Here is a 13,045-nt window from a genome sequence, read left to right on the forward strand (position 1 = left end):
ACCTGGTTGTCCTGGACCTGCAACAGCCAATTATTGGGCAGTGTTAATAGAAGCAGCAGAGTGATTTGCTAATTTCTCTGTTTTTCTGCTCCCTCCACCCATCAGCATGCTTCTTGCCAACACATGAACTGATTGACTCCTTATACTGCTTATTCTTACATTGCAGTTCTGCTGTACAGGGACTGCTACCGGATCAAATTCAGGTATGTACACCAAATACTTTTATTTTGCAGAGAGTTCAGCTTTAAAGTATATGTCCAGCCAAACATTTTTTCATATTCTGTTTAAAATAGGGAAGGGTTAGAACCCCTCTCAGGATATAGGTATCTGCTAACAGCTAACAATGAGGAGAGAAATAGGGAGCACTCTCTAATGCCGCGTACACACAAGTGGACTTGCCAACGGGCTAAACTCCGTCAGCAAGATTTAGAACATGTTCTATATCTGAGTCCGTCAGAAATGTCAACAGAAAAAATCTGATAGGGCATATACACGGTCCGAATATCCGACCAAAAGCTCCCATCTGACTTTTTTCTGTCGGGAAGTCTGGCCGTGTGTACGCCGCATAAAGCAGCCATTCTCAACCAGGTTTCCATGGAATCCTAGGGTTCCTCCAGGGGTTGCTAGAGGTTCCTTGGGCTGTGGCTGTTTGACTTCCCATTGGATGGTGCCTGGATAGTTGCAAGACGAATGCCAATTGGCAAAGCCAGCTACATGATACCTTTAACCTTTTAGCTGTCTGTAAGGGTGACATTCCAACCAGCACTGTAATGCCCCGTACACACGGTCGGACAATGATCGGACATTCCGACAACAAAATCCATGGATTTTTTTCGACGGATGTTGGCTCAAACTTGTCTTGCATACACACGGTCACACAAAGTTGTCGGAAATTGTTCTGAATGCGATGACGTAAAAAACACGTACTTCGGGACTATAAACGGGGCAGTAGCCAATAGCTTTTGTTTCTTAATTTATTCCGAGCATGCGTGGCACTTTGTGCGTCGGATTTGTGTACACACGATCGGAATTTCCGACAACGGATTTTGTTGTCGTAAAATTTTATAGCAAGCTCTCAAACTTTGTGTGTCGGAAATTCCGATGGAAAATGTGTGATGCAGCCTACACACGGTCGGAATTTCCGACAACAAGGTCCTATCACACATTTACCATCGGAAAATCCTATCGTGTGTACAGGGCATAAGGGTTTTATTATCCCTACTGACTACCCATGAATAAGGCATTTTTCCATTTCCCCCAAATCCATTGATATCAGTTAGGGTTCCCAGAGACCTGAAAATTATTTTTGGGGTTCTTTGGGGGTAAAAAGCTTAAGAAAGGCTCCTCTAAGGGCCCGTTTACACTAGCAGTTAAACGACAGTAAAACGACATAGTTGAGCAACATTTTTTGAATTGCTCCCTCATTAGCAGGAAAAGCGTCAGCCAGGGGTGTACATATGCAATTGGTGCATTACTTTGCTGCAAACCCCAGCGGCAAAAAGCTGCTGATTCCTGCAGCTGGGATTGACAGCTGCGTGCATATAGCTGTGGCTGCCAAGCCTCTACACTGCAATGATAGGCTGTCAGTGGCCACAGCTGTTCATGACTGTTTGCACAGCCAGTGATTACCTGTGGTGATTGAAGCTGGACACACACAAAGTGTGCAGATAGCTGTGGTGGCCAACAGCCTGTCATTGCAATGTATGGGGTTGGTGCACACTGCTGTCAATCCCAGTCACAGGAATCAGTAGATTCTTGCTGCTGGGATTCTGTGCGAATGGAGACTTAAACCTCGTACACACGATTGGATTTTCCGCAAACAAAACCTCAGACTTTTGTCCAAAGGCGTGTGCCTGGATTTTGTCTTGCATACAAATGGCAAGGAATTGTCGGACAACAAACACAAACATAGTGACATATTACGTGGATTTTCAGCTCTTTGGCGCCACCCTTTGGGCTCTTTCTGCTAATTTTGGGTTAGCAGAAGTTTGGTGAGTGTTGATTCGCGCTTCATTTCGTGCTTTTCATTTTGCGATTTTCAGTTTGCGCTTTTCAGTTCACGCTTTTCATTTCGTGCTTTTCAGTTAGTTTCTGAACAACCGTTCGTCAACCAGACATGTTTCTTCCAGAGCTGTCCGTGTTGTGCATGCAGCCACCCTGTACAATAAATATGCTCACCTCCAAATGTGGACCCCCATATTACATCAAGGTCCAAATATGTTATCCGTTTCAGGGCAATGTCTCCTCGACTCCACTAAAGCCCTCTCCACCTCTGGCAGCTCCACACCCAAAAGCAGGGATACATATAAAAACAAAATGGCATTAATAATGTTCTCTGTATCAAAACCTTCTTTATTAAAAAAGCCCTAGAAAAGCACTCACACATATTAAAGCACTCTCAGTGCTTTGGTATACGCTTAACAATGGATATGGGGACATCCAACAGCGTTATACATCATACCCTCATAACTATCTCCTCATCCGCAGATCCACCCCATACGTGTTTCGCCCTATGTATGGGCTTCATCGGTAGGCCTTGAACCAGCCAAGGAAAGAGGAACACTACAGGCAATGGAATCTCTACTATGGGATTCCTAACAGAAACCTGGTTGTGTCAAGGAAGCATTTGTATGTCCACATCGACAGAAGGCGAAACTAGGAGAAAGTGTTAACTCTTGACTTTGGGGTTGATTTACTAAAAGCAAATACACTGTGCACTTTGCAAAGTGCACTTTCACTCTGTAAGTGCAGTTGCTCCAGATCTTAGTAAATGAGGTAAAGCTTCACTTTGCAAAGAATAGCCAATCACGTGCAAGGAAAAAAAAACTGCATTTTTGCTTGCACATGATTGGATGATGGAAGTCAGCAGAGTTCTCCCTCATTTACTAAGTTCTTGAATAATCGCATGTGGAGAGTGCAACTGCAATATGTAAAGTGCACAGTGGGTTTGCTTTTAGTAAATCAACCCCATTGCTCGAAGTCAAAGTTTGTATAGAATTGAGGGGTGTCTTACAAAGCAGTCAGGTGTCAAATAAAAAAAAAATAAAAAAAAAAGTAAAATGCTTTTGATAAGCTTTTTATCATGCTCTAATAGAGTCTATGGTTAGCTCCACTTTTTTGATCTGAGAATGTTTTATTTATAACAGGTATTTTGTATAGCACCAACAATTTATGCAACACTTCACATTCACATCAGTCCATGCCCTCAAGAAGCTTAAAGGATAAGTTCACTTTTTCAAAAAAAATTCTTTGCAGGTAAAAAAAATGTGCATTTATTATTTTTTGTTGCAGGAGCCTGGAAAGCATTGAACCAGCTATCAGCAGATCACTGATGCCATGCAGGTCTCCTGCAAACTGTCAGTGTATTGGGTTACCCTTACATCCCATACGGTTAAGCCGATACCCCCTGTAAGGAAGACTCAATGAACTACTGCAGTGCTCCACAGCGCCATGGTAGTTCATTGAGAACTACAAGCCGACAGCAGCTAGGGATGTTGGGGCTTGTAGTTCATTCAGACAACACCAGCATGTCTTTGGGGTATGAGAGGAAACCCAAGCAAACACAGGAAGAACATGTAAACTCCGTGTCGGTAATGTCCTGGTTGGGATTCAAACCAAGAAACTTAGTTCCGCAAGGCAGGAGTGCTAACCACTAAGCCACTCACATTTTCAAGGTTGTGTTGTTCTAAAAAAAATAAAAATGCGATTGTGTCAAAAAGGAATTTCTTATTTATTTATAAGGTTTGTTGTGTAAACCGAACAGTGATTTTGAATGGGTTCAAATCATACCACACAAAAAGTAATGCATGCACTACTTTTGGAAACTCTTTGGTGCTTCTGTACCATGCGATCTGATGCAGGAAAAAGCACTGCGTTTGCGACTTGGGTTTGAGATGTCATAAACTTAAAGAGGAACTGCAGTCTGCTCACATAATTTGCAATAAAAACATCTTTGCCATTCTGAAGCTTCCCTCCAACCACTTTGCATATTATTTTATATATACTGTGATTCTTTACATGCCAAATATGCTGCAGAAATCTCCCTCCACTGAGTCTGGCTGCAACCATTTTAGCTGTGGGCAGCTGAAGCTGCTGCCTGTTCACTTGCTGGATTTACACATAGGCACACCTCCAGCTCTGCAGCTCTCATTGTCCCTCTTATGACTCATCCCCCTTCCCTTCATGGCAAACTCTCACGAGAGTCATAAGTCATAAGCCTAGGCTTTTTTCCAGACAAGAAACATATGGTATTTATGGGCAGAAAAAACATTTTACTATCCAAAGTTAAAACAACAAGGGCAGACGATTTAATACATAGAAAGATGAAAAAATGACTGAAATTCGGCTTTAATATGGACACCTACTGCAGATCGCCACTGCACGAAACACGGATTCCATGAACAGGCCCTTAAAGAAATGACCAGTGCACACAAATGACTTCCACTTAGGACTGGATGGGTAAAGGGCGACCTAATATGATCTTTAGGAAATGTATAACAGATTTACTGAATTGCTTTTTGTTTACAATAAGAACATTATTAGGCATTTCAGTAATTACCAGGAAAATAACTTTCAGTTTTCCATAAAGTACTTATGAATGTGTTTCATCTGGAATACCTTTTATGCCTTCCCTCAATGAATAATAAATGAATTGCAGGATCTTAAGCAACTGCTAGTATATATTACAGTTCTTTTTTTTTTCAGTTAAAAGCTTAAGACAGACATACTTGAATTAAATAGCTATAATATATAGGTGGATAAGTAAAGGATATTCCCTGTAGTATATTATGAATAAAGTGCAAATTACTTTGACTTTTGAAAGCTAGTCAGTTTGAACTGTATAGAGCTATTTAGTCTTGACACATAGAACTGTGATTTATGAATATAAACTGTCTATAAATCTGCTACAGCCACTCAACTAAAACGCTAGGTGGTTTAACATAAACCTGGCCATACATGGAGAGATGTCTCATTGAGAGCAGGTGGCAATAAGGCATCTGCTGCCACGCTGGATTTCTGCAAAACCAAGAGCCCACGGCCTGCAATGGCACAGCTACCCGGGGTGGCACAACACACATCAGGCTGCTGTCACCATGTACATTGTATGATTCCAGCCTGCCGCCCCAGTTGGGTCCTCATTGCTGATGTGTTTGTGTAGTTTGTGCGTTTGTGTTGGTGTAATATTGTACTGTACGCTCACAGCTTATTCACTCTGTTGTGGTTCCTCCCACTGGCCCTTGCGTCACTTTTGTGCTGTGTAGTGATGTTTTTGCCGGTAGGAGGAACCACTGCTTCCAGCAGGGACACTATGGAGGTTATTTACTAAAGGAAAATCCACTTTGCACTGCAAGTGCACTTGAAGGTAAAGTTGCAGTAGATCTGAGGGGGACATGCAAGGAAAATAAAAAACAGCATTTTAGCTTGTATATGATTGGATGATAAAATCAGCAGAGCTTCCACTCATTTCAGATCTACCCCTTAGATTTAGAGCGACTGCACTTCCAAGTGCACTTGCAATGCAAAGTGGATTTGCTTTTCGTAAATAACCCCCTATATGATGTACTCAGACTATAAGATAACAGCATAGTTCTGCAAGAAAGAGAAGAATAGGCTTGCCACCTGCCTAACTGCTATTTAACTTATTTTTCATAAACTGGCATGCTTTCGATTTTTATAATGATAGTTTTATAAAGTTCACACTTGTGCAATGTGGGATCTCTCCCGCATGCAGTCCGCACTGCCTTCTGTGAACCTCTGCTGGTGCCAATTCAATGTTAATGATACCCCCAGATCGGTTCACAGATCGCAGTGCGAATTGTGGATTCGGACAGGAATAGGATCGCATTGGTGAGAACACCCATGCGATCTGATTCCAGTGTGGGGGAAAAAAGTCCCTGCACCCTTTTCTGTGCAAATCCAATGCAAGTTAGTTTGTGCGTTTGTGTTGGTGTAATATTGTACTGTTTGCTCACAGCTTACTCACTCCGTTGTGGTTCCTCCCACTGGCCCTTGCGTTACTATTGTGCTGTGTAGTGATGTTTTTGCCGGTAGGAGGAACCACGGCTTCCAGCAGGGATGATATCCCAAGATCGGTTCACAGATCGCAGTGCGAATTGTGGATTCGGACAGGAATAGGATCGCATGGGTGAGAACAAAGTCCCTGCACCTTTTTCTGTGCAAATCCAATGCAAGTTCAGCCACACAACTGTATGGCTGAACTAGCATTGCTCAGGCATCGCATGTGATCGGAAATCATATGCAATGTCTGAGATCGCACTAGTATGAACCTGGGCTTAAAGTGATATTAATTCCCTGCGTTAAGGTAAAACACTCCCCACTACCTCCCCCCTGCCCCCCCCCCCATCCCTAAACACTTACCTGACTCCTCTCACGATACAGCACTGTCCCAGCTGCAGCTCCTCTCCCTTCCCTTCCTAGTTTTGCAGGATCCATAGGCTCCCATTACTGTTAATTAAATCCTATGAGGAGGGGCCAGGGGGCGTGGCTGAGCCACTCTGTGTATGTTTATGGATGCACACAGTGTGGCTTGACAGCATGCCCCCATGGGGTGCCCTTTTAGTATATGGCTTGCTGTGGGGGCACCTACAGGAAAGGAGGAGCAAGCAACGCTGGCAGGAGGTAAGAGACTGCTCTGTGTAATTCCATTTCACAGAGCGGGTAAGTACAACTTTTTATTTTAATAATACAAAAAAAAAATACAGTGACTTTAAGCCTTCAAATTTTAAGCACTTTTAACAGCTCATTCAGTATTTTGTATAGAGTAAGCAACTTCTTTACCTTTTAAAGTGATATTAAAGGTTTTTTGTTTTTTTTTTTAAATAAAAAATCATGTTTTACTTACCTGCTCTGTGTAGTGCTTTTGCACAGAGCAGCCTCGATCCTCCTCTTCTCGGGTCTCTCTAGCCCCCCTCCCCCAGCCCCTCCTCTTCTCTGAGTGCCCCTATAGAAAGCTGTTTGCTATAGGGGCACTCGTGTGCTCACTCCCGAGCCCTGCTCTGTGTGTCCATAAGACACACAGAATGGGGCTTAGCCCTGCCCCCGCTCGCTCCTCACTGGCTGTGAGCTGTGATTGACAGCAGAGGAAGCCGATCCCACTGCTGTGTCTGAGCCAATCAAGACAGAGACCCAGGAGAGCAGCTGCTCTCACGCACATCGCTGGATGGAGATCGTCTAGGGTAAATATTGGGGGGGCAGACTGAAGGTTTTTTTTTTTACCATCAGCTTTTAGAACCACTTTAATGATTGCTTTTGTTCCAGTGTAAATTGGTACCCTGACTTCTGCCCAGATTTTCTGTTTCAGGGTGGCTCCCCTCTCCTTCAGCATCTTGTGGAGGCAATCTTGCATACAGTGATTAGCGTTGTCTCTCCCTAAACTGCTTGCATCAACAGAAACACACAGCCCTGTACCCTAGGGTGACAAGGCACACCCCTTCTCCTCCCTTCTCCCTTCTCCCAGCTAACAGACTGACTCTAGACTGCACTCTCCACTCTTTAACCGTTTTTTAAAACAGACGGTCGGCTCTTGTAATAGCAATCGGAGCAGCTAACTAGCAACTCAATGGCTATTACAAGCAGCGGGAGGGGACGTCCCCCCTGTCGCCATCTGCAGCTTGCTCATGCTCTCCCGTCCCACTGGGAGACCTGAGCTACTAGCTGGCGCATCTGCTGGCTAGTCAGAGACCCATACAAAGCCAGGATTGGCTTTGATTGGGTCTCTACTATGGCAACCCAAAGCAATGACATGACATCACTTGGTTTACCTGGATGTCAACTGTGCTATTTTTTGAAAATTGAGAGTATTCAAAAACACCAATCTACGGCAGAGGAGGGATTTGGGGTCTTATAGACTAGGCACTGTGTTAGTAAGCCACTGTGGATGTAGGCACAAGTGCACAAATGTTGTGGGGCACTACAGTGCCCATTCATCATAAGCTGGTGACATTTGTGTGCATGTGCAGATATCCACTGGTTTCTGCATGCATACCAATTTATTTTTAAAAAGCATAGAATAGGAGTGGGAGTAGGTCATTTGGCAGCAGCTTAAAAAAAACTCAGGCCTGGGCCTGAGATTTAAAGGAGTCCAGCCTGAGCTCATTTGGCTGGGCTTCTCCTAAGGATCACAGGAGTGCAATTCGTTTTGCACTCCTGTGACCCGTTTTCAGCAGAGATTGGTCTCAAGTCCGCTCTCTGCTGACGTCACTGGAATAAGTCTAGGCACCGCATCATCACGACAATGAAGTCTGGCAAACTGCTGAGAGCCTGAGACGGCCACTCCCCGCCCCTCCACAGCTCAGTGCTCCAGTGAGCATGGAGGAGCAGAGAGGAGAGCTGCTGATTGACAATCAGCAGCTTTCATTTGGGGGATCTGTGAGAACTGAGCCATCAGCGGTGTTTGATCGCTCGGTTCTCAGTGCAGAGGCGCCAGGGAACAGATGCAACATCGGTCCCATGCTGCATCCACCTAGGTAAGTATAAAAGGTGAAAAAAACACACTTCTATTTTAAACTGCTCTCCATACACCCAAAATAGATTAGAGGAAAAACATAGGCAGCTGGTGCCTGCCTGGCTTCAGGGCGTAAAACACTTGCTGTTGCAGTTCCCGCCACTAGGATTGGATTGACTTCCGGTCTTCATCTGGGTCTCTCCGCAGCGGATTCTTGCCTCATGGAGGCCATGTTCTGGGTTAGTTCCCTGATGGCGGTCTGCATGGCTGACAGGGGGAAGATGCCAAGGCCTCCTCCTTTACATACAACGATCCATGTTTCTTTGTCACAGCAACAGTTGCTTCTGCAACCTCCTTCGCCTGCGCAACTTCCTCCACGACAATGTAATTAAAGGTGAGGGAGGGTTGCACTCTTACTTGTTCCTGCAAGGCTCTCCTGACAGGTCCGGCCTTCATCCCTACCACAAACTGGTCTGGCAGTAACTTATCTGAGGCGCTTATGTCGACACAGCCATGCACATGCTTACAAAGATTTTGGAGGGCTAACGCAAAGTGGGTGAAGCTATTGTTGCTGCTTGCGGATGAAAACTCTGCATCTCAGTTCTGTAACTGTCACATTTTCCCCAAACAGGCCTTCCAGGCATGCCACAATTCGTTCTAGGGTTGCCCGGAAAGCTCGACGAGCATCATTCTCTAAGGAGTTAATGACCAGGTCCACAATCAGGCGGGTAGGGACTTGATACAGCTGAGCGCCACTCTCCAGTCTCTCCTCTCACTCTGATAGAGAGATGTTTGACCCGATAAACTTGGGCACTAGAGCCAAGATCGTTTCTGAGAGTACCATAGTGGTCCCCGCTCCTCCTTCCACACCAGCTGCGAAAAGGGGCATATCCTGCTCAATGCTGCCAAGTGTAGGAAGGGTGCAGCATGGTGCACCAGCGGCAAAGAGAACAAGCAGAGGCCGAGGTGGAAGAGAACAGTATACAGTATTGAGAAATTTCCAAAAACATACAATCAGGCTTAGTGGGTAGGCACAGCCAACTGGAGCCACTTAAAAACTATAGCAAAGGATCGTGATCTTGAAATGAAAGCTTCTGCAATGATGAGCGGGAATGCGGCCTGGCCAGTCCACACCCAAACGGGAGGCTTCCTACGAGGAGATAGCGTAGCCCCTATATTTTCCCTACTTCTCAGGATCATTTCCCTGCCGCCATATACTGCCCCTTCCAGACGAGGAACGTGTCCCTACACTAGCCCCTCACACAAAGCGTTCCAAACCCAGGAACCGGAGTCTTAAAGTGGTTGTAAACCCCATTCATGAAATTTGAACTAATCACATATATCTGTAGTGTTTACTTGTCTCTCTCCAAAGCTCTGAGTGTCATTTCTCTCTAGTGCTTTGTTCCTCTGTTATCTGCATGAGTCACTACTGAGAAGTTCTCCGACACATGAGATAGCATGAGCTAAAAATTTGTGTTGGAAAGGGAGCTTAGAGGGAGATAAGCAGGGAGCTTGTCTAGTCAGAATACAGCTCTGCATGTTCCTTCGTTCCTCTGCCTATGTGGAGGGAGGGGTGTGTCCCTTTCCTCCAATCAGCTCTCACACATTGTCAAGTCTCCCCACCCACCCCTATGTACTACTGAAAGATGAAGACAGATTTTTAACACAAACTGCACTTCTCAAAGGGTGTAGAAAGTGGAAGACATCAGGTATACAAGTAAAACATATGTAGAAGGATTTGTTTCATCTCTGCATTTCATCTGAGGCAATTCACTTCATTGTGTATATGTGAGGGTTTACATTCTTGCATTCATTAGATTCTGCTCTGACCCAAGATGACCACCTAGGTCACATGATGCGCCAGCGTCCAATCAGACAGCTGCCTCCCTAGTGCAGAATGTCATAGAAGAACCAGGTTCCTCACGACTTCCTTCCCTTCTTCATTGTCACTTCAGTCCAATGCCACCTACAGTGGGGACTACAGACTGCACCTGCCTACATTTATGCTTCAATTCTTTGTGTTGCTTACCTGGGGCAAGTATGCAAAAACAAGTGGCTGTGTTTATTCTGAGTTAAATGGTCCTTTTGAACTAGCCGAATTTCGATCTCTCAATGGTCAGCTTTAGATTAAATGAAGCTGAATGGTAATATTTGCTGAACATTATAACAAGACATGTTTCTCCTTTGGCCTTAGTGGCTTGCAGTTATTAATTAAACTCAACATTGTACTACAAACAAATGGCTTCAAACAACATTTAATTCTCAACCTGACCATTCATGGCATCCCTGAAGGCCAAAATGGATGTTAGCAGTGAAAGGGCTTGAATCCAAGTCAAGGAAAGGATTTAACATACCGTATCTCATATTTTATCAAAAACAGAATTGAATAACTTGAGATTGCTAAAAAAACAAAACAAAAGTGAAATATGTATAGTCACAAATTATTTTTGACCTACAAATAGGTATTCTTATTTCATCGATGATAAGTTATAAGTACAGTGCAAGGACGCGTCTTATCCCCAGGTGTCCCTAATCTGTCTCTGGTCAATTAAAAAATTGCTTTTGAAATGTGAGCAACAGCTTCAAGGTTTAGGTTACCTAGATCTTTCAGGAGTTGCATTGTTCACAGATGTGTGTGCATATGTGTAGCTTTCGCTTTTCACCCCCAGCAATGCATATATACATTTATTAAAGATAAAAGTACTCCCCAGCTTATGTGCTGTGTTCCTTAATATAGTATGTGAGCATTTTTTTTAATCATTTAAAATGGCATTAAGAAATGACTTTGACAGTTTAGGCTCAGTTGTTTGCATAGAGACGTTAACAAGTACATGCTCAGTAGGTCTTACTGCTAGTACTGCGGTTGCGGTTGGAGAAGAAACGTGACACTTATCATTGCTCTTGCTATCACATGTAACAGTTCCTGTACAAAATGATTAAAGTGAAAGTCCATGCAAAAACTAAAATCCCTGCATCTATAGACACCACAGAGCTAATGCCCTGTACACACGATCAGACTTTCCGACAACAAAACCGTGGATTTTTGTTCGAAGGTTGATGGCTCCAACTTGTCTTGGCTACACACGGTCACACAAATGTTGGCCAACAATTATGAACGTGGTTACGTACAAGAACGTGATATCTCCATTACGAACGCTAGTTTTACAAGACTGAGTGCTTCTGGCTTGTACTTGATTCCGAGCATGCATGGACTTTTGTGCAATGGACTTGTGTACACACGATCGGACTTTCTGACAACAAACATTTGTTGGCGGAAAATTTGAGAACCTGCTAGCCAACAAGCTCACATCCAACATTTGTTGTTGGAAAATCCAATCGTGTGTATGGGGCATAACACTAACCTCTCTATCCCAGTAAAAAAAAAAATGAGTATACATACCTTTTTGGAAGCCGTCACTTCCCATTCATTTCACTACAGTTGTCAGAGCTTCCGCCGCTGGAGATCGGGATGGAGCGGGTCAGATCGGCTTCCAAAAAGGTATGTATACTCATTTTTTCTTTACAGGGATAGATAGGTTAGTGTTAGATTGGGTGTGTCTATAGATCCAGGGATTTTAGTTTTTGCATGGACTCTAATGTAATAATGTCCATTGTCACAGCTTTCTACCAAGACAACAGTTGTAAAGATTCTATTTAGGAATGACCGCCAAAAGCTGGATGTGTAACCTAGGAAAGCTTTCCTTGATGTAGGGGTGTGTAAAGAGAATCTTTCACTTTTCCTACTATATCTGTCATCACACTGGGGGATAGGATGGGGCCATTTAAGCCTGGTACACACTAATGCCCCGTACACACGATCCGACTTTCCGACAACAAAACCATAGAATATTGTTTGAAGGTTGTTGGCTCCAACTTGTTTTGCATACACATGGTCACACAAATGTTGGCCAACAATTACGAACGTAGTGACGTACTAGACGTACTACATGGTTTTTCAGCTCTTTAGCGACACCCTTTGGGCTCCGTCTGCTAATTTTGTGTTAGTAGAAGTTTGGTGAGTGTTGATTCATGCTTTTCTTTTTGCGTTTTTTATTTTGCGCTAGATTATTATTGGACTTTCCGACAACAAAGTTTTGTTGGCGGAAAATTTGAGAACCTGCTAGCAAACATTTGTTAAACATTTAAGTCTGACAGCAAATGTTCTGTGGAGCATACACACGGTTGTACTTTCCGACAACAAGCTCACATCCAACATTTCGCGTTGGAAAATCCGACCATGTGTACGCGGCATAATAGTTTTGGCTGAACGAAAAAAAGCTGACAGCTCAAGTCGAAGCCGCTGTACTAACTATCCAACATTAGTACAGCAATCTCCTCACCCCCCCCCCCCCCCCACCACCAGAACACTCCGGTTAGAGCTCTCAGTACTCAGATCGGGAGTCGGTCGGCTGCTGGTTTTCCAGCATTCTTGTCCGTAGAAGCTGACATTTGGCCCCTGTGTACGGGGCTTTAGGGTTTTGTATGTTTGCGCCCAAACAATAGAGTTGCATAGGTTCATAGCGAATATGGCGATGTCATGAAGGGCTGGTTTACACCTGAATCGCATAGGAACGCGGCCCG

At 44.1% G+C, this 13,045-nt stretch overlaps 1 protein-coding gene across 5 annotated transcripts in view; it reads left to right on the forward strand.

Moving 5' to 3' along the window:
- Positions 1-13,045, forward strand: part of RARB (retinoic acid receptor beta) — a 1,235,115-nt gene that overhangs the window by 875,862 nt on the left and 346,208 nt on the right. The window contains exon 1 of one of the 5 annotated variants that reach the window (XM_073630255.1): positions 185-203. The exons of the other annotated variants lie outside the window; for them this stretch is intronic. The gene's annotated coding sequence lies outside the window, so the exon portion shown is untranslated. Of the gene's footprint in view, positions 1-184; positions 204-13,045 lie in introns of those variants that run through there. 5 annotated transcript variants of the gene reach the window in all.

This window comes from Aquarana catesbeiana, linkage group LG05 (genome assembly GCF_042186555.1).
Source record: "Aquarana catesbeiana isolate 2022-GZ linkage group LG05, ASM4218655v1, whole genome shotgun sequence".
In the NCBI taxonomy this organism is placed as follows: Eukaryota; Metazoa; Chordata; class Amphibia; order Anura; family Ranidae; genus Aquarana; species Aquarana catesbeiana.